General features: G+C 34.3%; 1 protein-coding gene across 3 annotated transcripts in view; it reads right to left on the bottom strand.

Annotated features, from left to right (window-relative positions):
- Positions 1 to 19,274, bottom strand: part of LOC131431823 (transient receptor potential-gamma protein) — a 399,703-nt gene that overhangs the window by 234,886 nt on the left and 145,543 nt on the right. For all 3 annotated transcript variants that reach the window (XM_058597720.1, XM_058597721.1, XM_058597723.1), the window contains exon 3: positions 4,368 to 4,666. The gene's annotated coding sequence lies outside the window, so the exon portion shown is untranslated. The remainder of the gene's footprint in view (positions 1 to 4,367; positions 4,667 to 19,274) is intronic.

Genomic DNA, 19,274 nt, shown 5'->3' with positions numbered 1-19,274 from the left:
TTCATTTATTCATTTATTCATTTATTCATTTATTCATTTATTCATTTATTCATTTATTCATTTATTCATTTATTCATTTATTCATTTATTCATTTATTCATTTATTCATTTATTCATTTATTCATTTATTCATTTATTCATTTATTCATTTATTCATTTATTCATTTATTCATTTATTCATTTATTCATTTATTCATTTATTCATTTATTCATTTATTCATTTATTCATTTATTCATTTATTCATTTATTCATTTATTCATTTATTCATTTATTCATTTATTCATTTATTCATTTATTCATTTATTCATTTATTCATTTATTCATTTATTCATTTATTCATTTATTCATTTATTCCTTTATTCCTTTATTCCTTTATTCCTTTATTCCTTTATTCCTTTATTCATTTATTCCTTTATTCCTTTATTCCTTTATTCCTTTATTCCTTTATTCCTTTATTCCTTTATTCCTTTATTCCTTTATTCCTTCATTCCTTTATTCCTTTATTCCTTTATTCCTTTATTCCTTTATTCCTTTATTCCTTTATTCCTTTATTCCTTTATTCCTTTATTCCTTTATTCCTTTATTCCTTTATTCCTTTATTCCTTTATTCCTTTATTCCTTTATTCCTTTATTCCTTTATTCCTTTATTCCTTTATTCCTTTATTCCTTTATTCATTTATTCATTTATTCATTTATTCATTTATTCCTTTATTCCTTTATTCATTTATTCATTTATTCATTTATTCCTTTATTCCTTTATTCATTTATTCATTTATTCATTTATTCATTTATTCATTTATTCATTTATTCATTTATTCATTTATTCATTTATTCATTTATTCATTTATTCATTTATTCATTTATTCATTTATTCATTTATTCATTTATTCATTTATTCATTTATTCATTTATTCATTTATTCATTTATTCATTTATTCATTTATTCATTTATTCATTTATTCATTTATTCATTTATTCATTTATTCATTTATTCATTTATTCATTTATTCATTTATTCATTTATTCATTTATTCATTTATTCATTTATTCATTTATTCATTTATTCATTTATTCATTCATTCATTTATTCATTTATTCCTTTATTCCTTTATTCCTTTATTCATTTATTCATTTATTCATTTATTCCTTTATTCCTTTATTCCTTTATTCCTTTATTCCTTTATTCCTTTATTCCTTTATTCCTTTATTCCTTTATTCCTTTATTCCTTTATTCCTTTATTCCTTTATTCCTTTATTCCTTTATTCCTTTATTCCTTTATTCCTTTATTCCTTTATTCCTTTATTCCTTTATTCCTTTATTCCTTTATTCCTTTATTCCTTTATTCCTTTATTCCTTTATTCCTTTATTCCTTTATTCCTTTATTCCTTTATTCCTTTATTCCTTTATTCCTTTATTCCTTTATTCCTTTATTCCTTTATTCCTTTATTCCTTTATTCCTTTATTCCTTTATTCCTTTATTCCTTTATTCCTTTATTCCTTTATTCCTTTATTCCTTTATTCCTTTATTCCTTTATTCCTTTATTCCTTTATTCCTTTATTCCTTTATTCCTTTATTCCTTTATTCCTTTATTCCTTTATTCCTTTATTCCTTTATTCCTTTATTCCTTTATTCCTTTATTCCTTTATTCCTTTATTCCTTTATTCCTTTATTCCTTTATTCCTTTATTCCTTTATTCCTTTATTCCTTTATTCCTTTATTCCTTTATTCCTTTATTCCTTTATTCCTTTATTCCTTTATTCTTTATTCCTTTATTCCTTTATTCCTTTATTCCTTTATTCCTTTATTCCTTTATTCCTTTATTCCTTTATTCCTTTATTCCTTTATTCCTTTATTCCTTTATTCCTTTATTCCTTTATTCCTTTATTCCTTTATTCCTTTATTCCTTTATTCCTTTATTCCTTTATTCCTTTATTCCTTTATTCCTTTATTCCTTTATTCCTTTATTCCTTTATTCCTTTATTCCTTTATTCCTTTATTCCTTTATTCCTTTATTCCTTTATTCCTTTATTCCTTTATTCCTTTATTCCTTTATTCCTTTATTCCTTTATTCCTTTATTCCTTTATTCCTTTATTCCTTTATTCCTTTATTCCTTTATTCCTTTATTCCTTTATTCCTTTATTCCTTTATTCCTTTATTCCTTTATTCCTTTATTCCTTTATTCCTTTATTCCTTTATTCCTTTATTCCTTTATTCCTTTATTCCTTTATTCCTTTATTCCTTTATTCCTTTATTCCTTTATTCCTTTATTCCTTTATTCCTTTATTCCTTTATTCCTTTATTCCTTTATTCCTTTATTCCTTTATTCCTTTATTCCTTTATTCCTTTATTCCTTTATTCCTTTATTCCTTTATTCCTTTATTCTTTATTCCTTTATTCCTTTATTCCTTTATTCCTTTATTCCTTTATTCCTTTATTCCTTTATTCCTTTATTCCTTTATTCCTTTATTCCTTTATTCCTTTATTCCTTTATTCCTTTATTCCTTTATTCCTTTATTCTTTTATTCCTTTATTCCTTTATTCCTTTATTCCTTTATTCCTTTATTCCTTTATTCCTTTATTCCTTTATTCCTTTATTCCTTTATTCCTTTATTCCTTTATTCCTTTATTCCTTTATTCCTTTATTCCTTTATTCCTTTATTCCTTTATTCCTTTATTCCTTTATTCCTTTATTCCTTTATTCCTTTATTCCTTTATTCCTTTATTCCTTTATTCCTTTATTCCTTTATTCCTTTATTCCTTTATTCCTTTATTCCTTTATTCCTTTATTCCTTTATTCCTTTATTCCTTTATTCCTTTATTCCTTTATTCCTTTATTCCTTTATTCCTTTATTCCTTTATTCCTTTATTCCTTTATTCCTTTATTCCTTTATTCCTTTATTCCTTTATTCCTTTATTCCTTTATTCCTTTATTCCTTTATTCCTTTATTCCTTTATTCCTTTATTCCTTTATTCCTTTATTCCTTTATTCCTTTATTCCTTTATTCCTTTATTCCTTTATTCCTTTATTCCTTTATTCCTTTATTCCTTTATTCCTTTATTCCTTTATTCCTTTATTCCTTTATTCCTTTATTCCTTTATTCCTTTATTCCTTTATTCCTTTATTCCTTTATTCCTTTATTCCTTTATTCCTTTATTCCTTTATTCCTTTATTCCTTTATTCCTTTATTCCTTTATTCCTTTATTCCTTTATTCCTTTATTCCTTTATTCCTTTATTCCTTTATTCCTTTATTCCTTTATTCCTTTATTCCTTTATTCATTTATTTATTCATTCATTTATTTATTTATTCATTTATTTTTATTTTTTAATTCTTAGAATCGAGCTTATTTAAAAGTCGCAATTATTCGATTCGAAGATAAAATCGAAGAAGTGGCATAATTGTGGAACCGCATACTTTTCTATTTGCTTACTTTCCTCCGGGCAATCGGTCGAAATACTTCCGACAATCTGAGACTCGTTTTGGTGCTACAATATCCCCATAATACCATAATGGTTCAACTGATTTCTATGATCTTCGACTAGTTCGGTGTTGACAATTTCATTAAATTGTTTTATTTGTTAAAAAAGTTAATTTAATCAAGAAAAGGATGATTAGAGAAAGGCATTCTTACACCACAGAGCGGATTTTGTCTTTCTCACAGACAATCATTTCGGGAAAATAATAATCCAAAATTTCCAAGAAATTCGCGCTTACACCATTTTACAAAAATAAGGCTCGACCCGAAATGATGAACTGTTCTTTTTAGGTCAGAAAAAAACGCTCATGAAAAATGAAAGCCAAATCTAGAAAAACCCTTTTCCCATATATCATGAAAATACTGGACAACAGCGTGGTTTACTGCCAAACACATTCTTCAAATCAGAGGTGACCCAAAAATAAAAATCGCTTTGTTGGCATAATTTATTTTAGTTTCGAAAAATATATGACCAACTTTATTGAAAGATTTCGCTCCTAGTATTAGCGATGCACTTGGCGCTGACTGAAGAGGTTGATATTCGAAATATATCAAGCAGCAAATGGTCACAGAAAGAATAAAATCTATTGATTTACTGGTAGACAGTTTGGACAATTCCCATGCCAATTTGTCACATTGATTAGGATTCAAATTCGATTTTCCCCGCGTACCCTCGATTCTCCCCGAATTCTCACCGAATATTAATAGTCACAATCAGCTGCGTCGAATGGAGTCCATTTTGCCTGATCATTTCACATTAAACTTTCCGACATAACAAATAGGATAGTAAATAAAGTATTTCTGGGCTTCCAGATCGTAGCACGCGTATGCTAAATGTCACTTGTTGGGAATAATCTGTTTGTAAATCAACGAGCAACGCCTATTTACCTTAACTTTCCGTCCACGGCGAGCAGCAATGGACCTCGACTGACGCCGTAACGCCTCCAGTTGAGTGCTTTCTCTTCACTGACTTGTTTGGTGTATTTTTTTTTATTCACACCAATTCCACACCCACTCCAGAGGACAGCTCACCAACAGCCTGAAGTCCGGCAACTGCACTGCTACTGCTGCTGCTGCTGCTGCTCGTCACGTCGATGTCGATGCCGATGTGAAGACAAACGTTGCTTTGCATAAGTATATTATTTTTTTCGGTAGATAAAAAGTCTGCTATGAGCTTATGTCGGATCCTGAAAGCAGAAACGAAATGATGATGGAATTAGGTATCATCAGTGACAAGGAAAAGATACCAGCCCCGGGGGACGAACAACAACGAAGGAAGCAATCAGTGTACAAAAACTTTATCCGGGCTACAAAATCCCGAAAATGTCACACAAAAATTAAGTTTCCCTTTTCAATCCACGCTTCTACACCGTCACGGCGATCGGAAAAGATTTAACTAGTGAGCCTTGCCTTTGTTTAATCCTTTTATAATAATCTGATCCTAATGGAGGAAATAAACAGCCTACTGTGTTACAAGATTTTACCAGCAAAATTCGATTACAGTAATATCATTCACCTGTCATACCACGTGCCCAACACTCCTTTCATAGATAATCCAACCGATGAAAGATGGATAAGCACAAAAAAAGTAAAATCTGCTTGTGGAGGAAAATGTTTTTATGACGCGGATCTGCACATACAACATTTTTCCACTGAATTGCTCCCGTCTAGACTAAAATTTTATAATCTATTGGCTGTTCGTGCGATGTTTGGCGAGATAGAATATTTGGCGAGTATAAAAAGATTATTTCCGATAGGATCGGATGCGGGATTATCAGACGTATCCAGGCCAGTTCTATGAACAAAACTGTAGTATTCAGGATCAATATGAATCAGTATTAATTTTATGCATCGAAAGTTTCTATATCATCAATTGAATACGAATCAGTTTGTGCAAAAAAAACTCAAAATTGAAGCTCACTTCGATTTCTCAAAGATGGCAAAGCCGATTTAAAGAAAAATTAGATCAAAATCAAAGGTCTCATAGTTCTTATAAGAGACTGGTTAATTTTACCTGGATCCGGTTCCGGTCTCCGGAGTGATCGGCGATGCAAATTCTTCAGAACTTCAAAACTATTCCAATACAAAGGACTTGCTCTTTGATTGGCCATAGAAACTCACAGTTCCGAAAATACCGGAAGTAGTGATAAAAAATCCCAGTTCCCGGTTCCAGATATACCGGAAATGAGTTGTTGAAAACTACAAAACGGAACTCACTTCACTTCCCCAGAGATGATTGAATCGATTTTCACAAACTTAACGAACGGACTGAAAAGTCCCCATCCTAACAAAGAGAACACGAATTTTTGATTCAAAATTAACTTTATTCGTCAACGTAATCTCCATCAAGAGCAACGTAATCATTCCAGCGCCGCGCTAAAATTTCACATAAAACGATTTATCTTCAAAATAGGACTCAGTTTCAGCGATAACCTCTTTATTCGTGCGAAATTTCTTACAGGCGAGCATTTTTTTTTTTCAGGTCCGCGAACAGCCAGTAGTCGCTGGGAGCCAAATCTGGCGAATACGGTGAATGTGAGAGCAATTGGAAGTTCATTTCATGTAGTTTTGACATTGACATTGATTGACTTGTGACACCGTGAGTTGTCTTGATTTTTTTTTCTTTGCCATATGCAGTCTTTCCTTTGCAACTTTAGCCTTCAAACGCTATGTAATATTAACTGTTAATGGTATTTCCTTTCTCAAGATAGTCGATAAATATTACACCACGCACATCCCAAAATTACCGAGGTCATAACCTTTCCAGCCGAGTATTGTGCTTTCGGGTGTTTTGGACGGGGTTCACCAGTTGCTGTCCACTCAGGTGACGATCGTTTTGATTCCGAAGTGAAGTGATGAATCCATGTTTAATCCATTGTCACATACCGGTTTGTTACGTTTAAACATGGCCAAACACTGCTCAGAATCATCAACACGTTCTCGTTTTATGGTCAACAGTGAGCAAACGCTTTCAACAGAACTTTCTCAAAGACAAATTCTCATGCAACATAAAGCCACCACGTTCTTTTGATATCTTTCTGATGTCAGCTAACTCACGCAACTTCACTTTTCGATCATTCAAAACAATTTATGGATTTTTTTATGTCCACTGCGTTCTGCAACATCGATGGCTCTACGACCAGGTATGAGGTCAGCAAACCAACGCACAGAAACTCACAAACTAATGAATATCATGAAATTTCAACAGCTGTCTTTTAAAGGTTAGTATTAACTGAAAAAAAGGTGATTGCAATAAAACTAGTACCATCTATGTGTTAGGCCCGGGACTTTTCAGTCCATGTGTTAGGTTAAAATGAAACAACAGTATTGAAGAAGGATGCGAAAAACGGGAAAAAAATCCTCTAAATGTGGCTCAAAACTATTTTAATTCGTAGGTTATGCCCGAACAAACCTCGTTTTTATTCACGATTTGATGAAAAGTTTTTTTCAAAACACCATAATAGTATTTATTTATGAGAGTATGAGTTATATGAGAAAATCATCATCACACCACTAGGTGGATTAAAATCGGTTTTTGTAACTTTAGGCATATACAGACTGTCCCAGAAAGTATGGACGCAACCAAAACCGAAAACGGGTCGAGAAAGGAACTGCTAACCGTCAGTTGGATAAACGCATACTGAAGGCGTTCGAGCAAAAGAAGGAGGTTTCAGTTCGGGATGTGGCAAAAAAGTGGGCACTTCGAAGTCAAATGTTCTTCGTGCTAAAGAACGTTTGAATCTTCGAACCTATAAGAAGCAGAAACAACCAAAACGCAGTCCGAAACAAGAAGCATCGATCAGGGCGAGGGTTCGAAAGCTGTACAATACGATTCTTGCTGGAAATTTGAACTGCATAATCATGGACGACGAATCCTACGTGAAACTCGATTACAAATCCTTGCAGGGACCACAATATTTTACGGTGCGAGAAGGGCAAGTGTTAAACCAGTCCGAGACATCGATTGAAATCGAAAATTTGGTATGGAAGCTATGGTCTGGCAAGCAATCTGTAGCTGCGGTAAGATTTCGAAACCCTTCATCACCACTGCTTCAATGAACAGCGAAATATACATCAAGGAATGTTTACAAAAACGACTTCTACCCATGATTCGAAGCCACAAGAATCCTGTTGTCTTCTGGCCAGATCTTGCTTCTTGCCACTACTCGAAATCAACGGTAGAATGGTATACTACCTAAAACGTCACTTTCGTCCCAAAAGACATGAATTCACCAAATTGCCCACAACTTCGACCAATTGAGGAATTTGGGCATTGACGAAAGCACATCTTAGGAAACATGTCTCGGCAGCCGAAACCATTCAACAGTTCGAAAAAGATTGGAAAAAAGTGTCAAAACTTGTCTCCAAGAAGTCTGTACGGAATTTAATGAGAAATAATAATAAAATAATTGAATAAAAGTTCAGCAATAAGATCCAGAATTCATTTTCAGAACCAGAATCCAGCTCCAGCATACAAATTTATAATTCAGATACAGAATCAAATTCTAGAATTCTAGGGCAGAATCTAAAATTCAGGTCCAAAATTCATTTCCAGAATCAAGATTCGGAGTTCGGGTCCAGATTTCTGTTCCGAAGATCCAGCATCCAAGGCCAGAATCCAGGAGTAAGTCGAAGGTTCAAAATTAGGGCTTAGGTTCATAATCCATTCCCAGAATTTAGCTTTCGAAATGCAGACCGACAATTTATTTCCAGAATTCATTTCCAGGATCCAGGTTCAGCTCCTGAATTCAGATCTAGAATTCATTTCCAGATTTCAGGCCTTTAATCCAAATCCTTAATTCAGATCTAAAATCTCTTTCCAGAATTAAGGTTCAAAATTCAGTTCAATAAAACCGGTCCTGAATTCAGATCCAAAGCTCATGTGTTGAATCCAGAATCAGGTCCAAAATATATTTCCCGAATCAAGACACAGCTCACAGCTCAGCGATAATTAAACAATTAAACATTGGTAATTCAATTCTTTTACAAAACTACACTCGCGTCAATGTGTGGTTTAAAGTATATCTCCCTACTTCATCTCATTCGTAAGGACGTCACCTTAAAAACCTGATTTAGGCATCAAAATCACTACGATTTTTTCATATTTCTGCTAAATTCGCCTTGCTCCACAGTGGGAATTGATTCACATTCCTTGGAAATTAAAATAATAACTAAAAAATCAGCTAAAAACACTTCTGATATGTTCACTACTGTGCTCCTAATTTCATCTCAAAGGTTTTGTATTCATCCTATCGTTGGTCCTTTATTCATTCCATAAATTAGCAATGGCGACAGCAATCAAAACCAAAATATTGCACTAATACACTCTCACCCGCATAGCGTTTTGGCTACCTGGGCAGCCATGGCCACCAGACGGCTACCAAAATTGATTCAGTGACGGTTGTCAAATCCTATTTGACAAAACAATGTCGCCTGTATCTAAGTTAGCCGAGCGTTTTTATCTTCTCACCTTCGCTGAAAATGTCAAAGATTTCAATGTGGAAAAATCCTGGTGGACACGGTTGTATCGTTTGAGTTGTATAACTGCCAGCGGTGAGGCAGTCGGTCACCAGAATGTCTGCCAGCTATATTTTTCCAGCTGGCAGCGTTTAGTCAGCCGTCTGGCAGCCATGCGTATGCGGGCAGGTTCAAAATGTCAGAATTTTCCTTAAGAAGGGCCTAATGCCAACTATGGCACAAAACACGATATTTTTTTTTTTTTTTTTGTTTCAATTATAGAGGTTTTAACACCTTAAGGTCATTCGCCTCTTCGGACCAGAAAATCTTTCTGGCCCTATGTGCGGGGTTGGGAATCGAACCCAGGTGGGCTGCGTGATAGGCATCGACTATCCCATCACGCTATACCCGTCCCCCCACGATATTTTAAAAAACAGTTAGGAATCATTTCGACGTTTAAAATTGTTTGGATCGTTTTTATTACCTTTCATTTTAAATTTAAAATTTTACTCTGCAAATAATTTGGAGAACTTAAAAAAAAACAAAAAAAGAATTGTTACTATTTAGGCATTAGCCCTTCTAAAAGCAAAATGTGAAACCAGAGATATGGCATTTATATATTTACCTGTATTGTATAGATTTTTGCGTTCGCGTTCGTTAAATCACATTACAGATTTTCTAAATTTAATACAGATTTGTAAAGGTTCATAAAAAGTTAGAAGTAAAACGTTAGACTTGTCTCTCTGAGTATCTATTAGTATTTGATTGCAGTACTTCTTTAAAAGTTTAATTATCAACGGACAAATCACAAAATTTGTGAGCAACCACCTGACAAGTTTTGGCTATATTTGTCACGTATAAGGCCAGACGTCACCAATGATGAGATTACTGCTATGGTACGAGCTAATCTTGAAATGAACGAAGACCCAGTAGTCGTAAAACTGGTCGCTAAAGGTAGCGATGTTAGCAAAATGACCTTTGTATCGTTTAAAGTTGGCCTCGATCCTGCATTACAAGTTATTGCCTTGGACCCTTCAACTTGGCCCCAAGGAATCTACTTCCGTCAATTCGAGGAGAAATCAACTCAAAAATTTTGGAAACCTTCTGCTGTTCATCCATCTCCAACGCATGTTTCTTCGCAAGGAGGAATAACTCAGCAATAATTCAACGCAGCATACTGGGACGCACCGTAGATGATATTGTGGAAGCCTCTGACCCCCCTGCCCCAGTCGTGCCATCGCTGCCAGCGTTCATCAGCCGTCCCGGTCCTGTGGGTAGGTGTGGTGAAGGGGGCTTCCAAACTACTCCTCTTGGCAAGTATCCGTCAGTTCCCAGAATTTCCATCGCTGATTCGTCTTATCCCGTATTGCAGAATGATGAGGCTGACATCTGGGTATACTATCAAAATGTTCGAGGCTTGAGGACAAAAATTGACGATATTTTCTTAGCAACGAGTGACTGCAACTTCGATATTATCATTCTAACCGAGACTGGACTTGATAGCCGAATCAACTCGCCGCAGTTATTTGGGAACTCCTTTAATGTTTTCCGCTGCGACCGCAGCTCAGCGAATAGTGACAAAGTATCGTTTGGTGGAGTATTGATTGCTATTTCTCAAAAATATGCCAGCTCTATTATTGAAACGGTAAATGGAAACTGTCTTGAACAAGTGTGTGCGAGTACTACAGTACGGGGTAAAAAGTTACTTCTATGCGGTGTGTATATTCCCCCTGATAAAAGCCAAAACGTTGATGTGATCGATGCGCACATTTCAACTGTTTCGGAATTGTGCAGTAAAGGTTCTGCTAATGATATTGTTCTGTTGTGCGGTGATTTCAACCAGCCCCGCATTGTATGGAATCAACGGAATGACGACACACTCTCCTCTTGTTCTTCGTTGCTACCCGCTGCTGGCACGGCGTTGATCGACGGAATGGATTACCGAAATCTTTGTCAAGCTAACCAACACAGAAATCATCTCGGACGATTGCTTGATTTGGTTTTTTGTTCTTTGGAGCATCAATTAGTTGTTGATTGTAGTGTTGCTCCAATACTACCCGTCGACCCGCACCCTCCGCCTTTAGTTATCACGTGGCCTACTAACGGCGAAGGCAACTCCTGTCACATGGAGTCCGTGAATGAATCCAGAACATTAAATTATAGGAAAATCGATTTTGCTGCTTTACTTGAATTCTTACAAAATGTTAACTGGAGAACACTGCAAGAAATCGATAACGTAAATGAAATGGCATCCTTTTTCTGCAACACATTGATTCAATGGCTGAGTTCAAATTTACCTTTCGTTAAACGGCCAATGAGCCCTCCTTGGACCACTGTACGGCTTCGTAGATTAAAACATACCCGCAATATTTGGCAGCGCAGACATCGTCGCTGGTATAGCTCTGAAACAAAGCGAATGTTTAAAAGTTCCAGTGAAAATTATCGTAAATTAAACGCGGGGTTGTACAAAGCCTACGTTATGCGGATTCAAACTAATCTTCGTCGGAATCCTAAATATTTCTGGACTTTTGTAAACTCGAAACGCAAGTGCTCATCGATTCCTTCAAAAGTTTGTCTCGATGGTGTTGAATCCATGTCAACCTTGGACTCATGCGATCTGTTCGCAAAGTTCTTTGCTTCTGTGTTTGCTGAAAATACTGCCTCCGGTATCGAAGCGGAGACCGCCGCGGTGGATGTTCCTGAGAATATAGCGCACATTAACACATTTTTGATTACTCCCGTTATGATTGTTGTCGCAGCAGAAAAGTTAAAACGATCGTTTTCGCCCGGACCAGATGGTATTCCTTCTGTGGTGTATAGTCATTGTGCTTCTGTTTTAGCTGATCCTTTGTGCACTATATTTAACAAATCATTTGAGCAAGGAATTTTTCCAGTGACTTGGAAGCAGTCTTTTATGTTTCCTGTATACAAGAGCGGTGATCGTATTGACGTAAGGAATTACAGAGACATAACGAATTTATCTGCTGCATCTAAGCTATTTGAAATAATTGTGAGCACTGAGGTACTTTTTCGTACAAAAAATTACATCTCCTCTGATCAGCATGGATTTATGCCAGGTCGTTCGGTCAGCACGAATCTCTTAGATTTCACTTCCACTTGTATCTCGAGTTTGGAAAAGAGAGTACAAGTTGATGCAGTATACACTGACCTTAAAGCAGCTTTCGATCGAATTGACCACCGAATACTTTTGTGCAAGATTTCGCGGCTGGGTGCAACACAAAAGTTTATTGAATGGCTTTGCTCTTACTTATGTGGTAGAGTTTTGCGAATAAAGCTAGGCTCCTGTGTATCATCTCCGTTTTCAAATCTATCTGGAGTTCCTCAAGGCAGTAATATGGGTCCACTTTTGTTTTTGCTGTTCTTCAATGATGCTGTTTCGCTGCTCGGTGTTGGTTGCAGATTAGTATATGCCGATGATTTGAAATTGTATCTTGAAGTTCGTTCTATCGACGACTGCATCCGGCTTCAAAATCTTCTTGATACATTCGTCGCCTGGTGTCATAGGAACTGGCTTATTGTCAGCATTGCAAAATGCCAGGTCTTAACGTTCCACCGAATACTGAATCCAATTCGATTCGACTATGAAATTGATATACAAAAACTCCAGAGAGTTGATCATGTTAATGATCTTGGTGTTTTGTTAGATGCTAAGCTTACCTTCAATCTACATCGTTCATCTATAATTTCAAAGGCAACACGGCAATTAGGTTTCATTGCGAAGATCGGGCGGGACTTCAAAGATCCGCATTGCTTGAAAGCGTTATATTGCTCCTTGGTTCGTCCTATACTGGAAAATGCTAGCCTAATTTGGAATCCGTGTCAGCTGGTTTGGAACTTACGGATTGAACGCGTACAGAAAAGATTTGTTCGTCTTGCTCTAGGAAACCTTCCTTGGAGGAATCCGCTTGAGCTCCCACCGTATCCCGATCGCTGTCGACTGATCGGACTCGACTCATTAGAAAGACGCAGAAAAATTCAGCAAAACTGATTAACGGTTATATCGACTCTTCGAAGATTCTGTCTCTACTTGATTCCGTGCTTCACAACGATCGCCGCGCTCCACCAGTTTACTGCAGCCGAGATTTCATCGAACGACGTTCGGGTATTACGAACCGATAACATCTTGTTTGAGGACGTTTGGCACTGTTGAACATTTTTTCGATTTTGGTGAACCAACTCACAAATTTTCGCAGAAAATACTACGTTCTACAATTTTATGACTTGACTGATACATATTCATTAAGACCATTTTATTGTCAGATGAATTTCATAATTATAAATAAATAAATAAATAAATAAATAAATGTTAAAATGGAAATCTTTTGTGCAAAAGTTTGATGATGAACACTGATAAACATTTCTATTAAAATTTAAAACCAATTTGAATTTGAATTTGATTCATTTTATTAGTGAAAACAGATAGAGCAGATACATATTTTCTATGAAAACATCTGGCATCTCTGTGCACAGCCGACGAAACACACACATTTAACAGTGTTATGGTGACGTATAGCGAAAAGAAACCAGTGCTACTAGATTTGCCACAATGGTTATTTGATTAGTATTTAACACGCTCTATTTGGTAATATTAGAATCCAAAAATGTTTTATTTATATATAAATATCAATGATATAATTAAACTAATGTCACGGATACCAAAAAAAAACTTGTTGATGATAATTTAAAGAAGAAAAAATGATTTTTTTTATTTAACATTATGAGAAAAATTGGCAACCTTGCGATACGAAATGAGATGAAAACAAAGCGCAATCAAGTGAATTAAGTGCAAATTTTCATCTCATATTTTTCATTGCTTTTATTGCTTATCAGGTAATTTTAGAAGTCTTTAATAGTTGAATAAATAAGTGGAAAGTGAACATAACTAACTTTAAAGTCATCCAACATTGAATAGTGGTGTAATTATGTGAAATAGTGATCATGTTTTGAGACGAATCGATTAGTAAATATTCAGAAACATGATGAATTGTAAAACTTCAGACGAAAGTGGTTCCCAAATCAAAAAGTGAGTTTATTTTAAATGAAAAAAGCGATCGTTGAAGGTTTTTTTTACTATTTTTTTCAATTGGAAAGTGAGGCAAAACCTAGAATAAATGTTTTAAAACGTTCCACAGTTTTGTTCAGGTACGTTTAAAGATATGATTAATGTTCAAAGTTATGAGGTGAAGGAATGAGATGAAAATTGGAGCTGAGATGAAATAGGGAGCCCTTACCCTATTCACTAACTGTAAAAAATATACAGATCTTAGAATAAAATATCATATAACCCCCAACTATCTTAAAAAGGACGGAAATCATAAAGACCTCTTGAAATTTTTGAAAGAAACTGGATTATATAATGAGCTATGAATGTTAGAATTTAAGTTTGGTTATTTTCTAGGACAATAATTATTGCTAAATAACTCAATGTAATAGCATGTAGTACACTTGTAATATAATTCATCATAGACAATTGGTGCAGATAACCAATAAGCGTTGAGCACCTTTCAATAAAAAAAATCCTTGCAAACATTCTCACAACCGCCGTACTGTCGTATTTTGACATTTCTTTTTTTCGCAACACACTTCGTCGTTTCTACCTAAACGAGCACGTGGCTGCAAGCGAGTACAAAAAAAAACAAAATGAATTGTTGCCAATTTCCCCGGTAACGCTAGCCAATCATTAGAGGAATCTGAAGCAATAAATTTAAGCAATTGTCAGTGGTTGTCACATGATTGGCTAGAAGAGCACAACAGAAGTAAATTCCTGTTGATTTCTGAAAGGGATTCTTGTCTAAATTAATCAATCAATTACGACTATACGAACGTTTTTGGATTCGTTGCCTTCTACACGAAATCCGACCAGTAGTTTGAGGGAATTTTCAATGATTTGACTGATGCCAATTGACTAAGATTGACTAAAACATTGATTCATCACTAGTTTTCCAAGTAAAAAGTTTTTCAGTTTGATATCAAACGAATATTCGAAAACAACATGCGTTTATTTTCCGTAACGCTTCGCAAAAGCCTACTGTGTGTACCTGCTTCTCATTGTCACAGTATAAAGAGAGCTTGTTTGAAAACTAATTCCGATCACAATCAGAAACAATAATACTCTACTCGACCCGAAACACTTTCCGACAAAGATTATTCAACGTAATTAAGTGAGACGACGAAGTAGAACCGAAATCTAACAACAAAGAGGCGTCAAAGCAGACGACAACGACGACGATGACAGAAAGCTGTCATCTGTATGCGGTGGAACAACATTGCAGAAAAATCAAGTTAGGTGCACTGTAAACAGTACTCAAAAAGCTCCTCGCGTTTAATTTTTACATCTTTGTCATTAGCGCAATTTGTTTTCACCGACCTTCCGAGTGTTGGTTCTGCTTCGACTTGCGTCAACATCACAAGTGCTTCAGCTGGCGCTCGTTTTCTCTATCTCTCTCTCTCTGATGGCTTTTGTCGTCACACACAGCCCGGAACCCTCTTGACCTCTGACAGACTAAATGGATCCAAGCATGCTGCTGCCTGGCCAACGGGCGGAATTGGCTGTCGCACCGCCCCCAAGTAGGCGAAGTGAGGCTGGCAGACGGTGGATGATTTAATTCTATGCACTGTTTCCTTTATAGCTCAGGCGGAAATTTTGTTTACTTTCTTCAACGCCGTCCCACTTGAGTTTTGACGTTCGGTATAAGTAGTTTTCGCTTTTCCGCTTGCAGCGGATGACGCGCTATGACAGTTTTCTCACGTCCGCAGATGGGGGGGGGGGTTGTTTTGCAAAATAATACGCTCGGATTGAGGCTGTTGCTTACAGTGAAAACGAAAAACCTTTCAAGTTGAGTACTACTTTGAATCCTACTCAACAAACTGTACTATTACAGTACAGTTCCATTAATTACTCGGTCTAAACACTTGATTACAAACGCATTTCATTTTCCGGATTCACTTTTGGGTGAAAAGAAATTACATAAATTATTGAACGGTTTTTTTCACACTGTAAAAACTGAAGATCACGTCCAATAACTTATTTCACGTGCACTGTCACTGTGTTTACACAACACTCATCGAAGCACGAATCGGAAAATCCATCGAACAAAATCTCTATCATTCTCCCTTCCATCGAATTGTTCGATCTAGTTTCCATTGATTTAGTACTGATTCTTCACGATTGAAATTTTTAGCGTGCTTGTTTTCCTACACTGGTGCAAAAGCAAAGGAGGCCTTGAATTCACCTAAATTCGATTGATTGTGGTAAAAATCGGCATTTGTATCGAAATGATTTTTGGATCTAGCAATCCATGAATTTCCGCAATGACATGGTACTTCATTGAGCTTAGTTAGCCTATCAAACGGAACATAATTGTGATAATTAAATCGAATAGAATGTCACGAGCTGTCAACCCGAAAAAAAAACTCGATCTCATCGCAACACTTGGGCATCCAACCACCCCTTGTGAACAACAACCTCCCAACACTTTGGAACCGGTGATTTCAGTAATTAAACTTGCCATCAGACTCTTTTGCTCCGTCAACAGCGCGCATCGTGTGAAGTAAATGCCGTTAGGAAAACTTTTCGAATTAGGATAATTACGGCATGATTCCGGGAGAGCAGAGCGCTTGCTTCGAAATTAGTTTTCAAACATGATGGAATTCTGTTTTTCGTCGGTTTTTCCATCCAGCACATTTTACATCGACATACGATACTGCCTGGGACCGTCGAAATCGATGAGAAAATAACGAATTTAAAGCTTTCGGTTTTATTTTCAGTTAATTGACTGACGATATACGATATAAATTCTATTTAACTTTCGTACATGTTTTCTATCACGTACTACACTGAAGTATTCATAACACTTGTCACTTTGTCATTGTTGTGTCATTTTCGTGTCATTTTTTGTGTCATTTTAGTGTCATTTTTGTGTCATTTTTTGTGTCATTTTAGTGTCATTTTTGTGTCATTTTTGTGTCATTTTTGTGTCATTTTTGTGTCATTTTTGTGTCATTTTTGTGTCATTTTTGTGTCATTTTTGTGTTATTTTTGTGTTATTTTTGTGTCATTTTTGTGTCATTTTTGTGTCATTTTTGTGTCATTTTTGTGTCATTTTTGTGTCATTTTTGTGTCATTTTTGTGTCATTTTTGTGTCATTTTTGTGTCATTTTTGTGACATTTTTGTGTTATTTTTGTGTCATTTTTGTGTTATTTTTGTGTCATTTTTGTGTCATTTTTGTGTCATTTTTGTGTCATTTTTGTGTCATTTTTGTGTCGTTTTTGTGTCATTTTTGTGTTATTTTTGTGCTATTTTTGTGTCGTTTTTGTGTCATTTTTGTGTCATTTTTGTGACACTTTTGTTTCATTTTTGTGTCTTTTTTGTGTCATTTTTGTGTCATTTTTGTGTCATTTTTGTGTCATTTTTGTGTAATTTTTGTGTCATTTTTGTGTCATTTTTGTGTCATTTTTGAGTCACTTTTGTGTTATTTTTGTGTTATTTTTGTGTCATTTTTGTGTTATTTTTGTGTCGTTTTTGTGTAATTTTTATGTCATTTTTGTGTCATTTTTGTGTTATTTTTGTTTTATATTTTTGTGTCATATTTGTGTCATTTTTGTGTCATTTTTGTGTCATTTTTGTGTTATTTTGGTGTCATTTTTGTGTTATTTTTGTGTCATTTTTGTGTCATTTTTGTGTCATTTTTGTGTTATTTTTGTGCTATTTTTGTGTCGCTTTAGTGTCATTTTAGTGTTATTTTTGTGTCATTTTTGTGTCATTTTTGTGTCATTTTTACTCTTTACTTTTTACTTTTTACTTTTTATTTTTTACTTTTTACTTTTTACTTTTTACTTTTTACTTTTTACTTTTTACTTTTTACTTTTTACTTTTTACTTTTTACTTTTTACTTTTTACTTTTTACTTTTTACTTTTTACTTTTCACTTTTTACTTTTTACTTTTTACTTGTTACTTGTTACTTGTTACTTGTTACTTGTTACTTGTTACTTGTTACTTGTTACTTGTTACTTGTTACTTGTTACTTGTTACTTGTTACTTGTTACTTGTTACTTGTTACTTGTTACTTGTTACTTGTTACTTGTTACTTGTTACTTGTTACTTGTTACTTGTTACTTGTTACTTGTTACTTGTTACTTGTTACTTGTTACTTGTTACTTGTTACTTGTTACTTGTTACTTGTTACTTGTTACTTGTTACTTGTTACTTGTTACTTGTTACTTGTTACTTGTTACTTGTTACTTGTTACTTGTTACTTGTTACTTGTTACTTGTTACTTGTTACTTGTTACTTGTTACTTGTTACTTGTTACTTGTTACTTGTTACTTGTTACTTGTTATTTGTTACTTGTTACTTGTTACTTGTTACTTGTTACTTGTTACTTGTTACTTGTTACTTGTTACTTGTTACTTGTTACTTGTTACTTGTTACTTGTTACTTGTTACTTGTTACTTGTTACTTGTTACTTGTTACTTGTTACTTGTTACTTGTTACTTGTTACTTGTTACTTGTTACTTGTTACTTGTTACTTGTTACTTGTTACTTGTTACTTGTTACTTGTTACTTGTTACTTGTTACTTGTTACTTGTTACTTGTTACTTGTTACTTGTTACTTGTTACTTGTTACTTGTTACTTGTTACTTGTTACTTGTTTTTTGTTACTTGTTACTTGTTACTTGTTACTTGTTACTTGTTACTTGTTACTTGTTACTTGTTACTTGTTACTTGTTACTTGTTACTTGTTACTTGTTACTTGTTACTTGTTACTTGTTACTTGTTACTTGTTACTTGTTACTTGTTACTTGTTACTTGTTACTTGTTACTTGTTACTTGTTACTTGTTACTTGTTACTTGTTACTTGTTACTTGTTACTTGTTACTTGTTACTTGTTACTTGTTACTTGTTACTTGTTACTTGTTACTTGTTACTTGTTACTTGTTACTTGTTACTTGTTACTTGTTACTTGTTACTTGTTACTTGTTACTTGTTACTTGTTACTTGTTACTTGTTACTTGTTACTTGTTACTTGTTACTTGTTACTTGTTACTTGTTACTTGTTACTTGTTACTTGTTACTTGTTACTTGTTACTTGTTACTTGTTACTTGTTACTTGTTACTTGTTACTTGTTACTTGTTACTTGTTACTTGTTACTTGTTACTTGTTACTTGTTACTTGTTACTTGTTACTTGTTACTTGTTTTTTGTTACTTGTTACTTGTTACTTGTTACTTGTTACTTGTTACTTGTTACTTGTTACTTGTTACTTGTTACTTGTTACTTGTTACTTGTTACTTGTTACTTGTTACTTGTTACTTG

Source organism: Malaya genurostris, chromosome 2, assembly GCF_030247185.1.
Source record: "Malaya genurostris strain Urasoe2022 chromosome 2, Malgen_1.1, whole genome shotgun sequence".
Taxonomy (NCBI): domain Eukaryota; kingdom Metazoa; phylum Arthropoda; class Insecta; order Diptera; family Culicidae; genus Malaya; species Malaya genurostris.
Note: the sequence above shows the minus strand (reverse complement) of the source record. Positions and strands in the feature narration are given on the sequence as shown.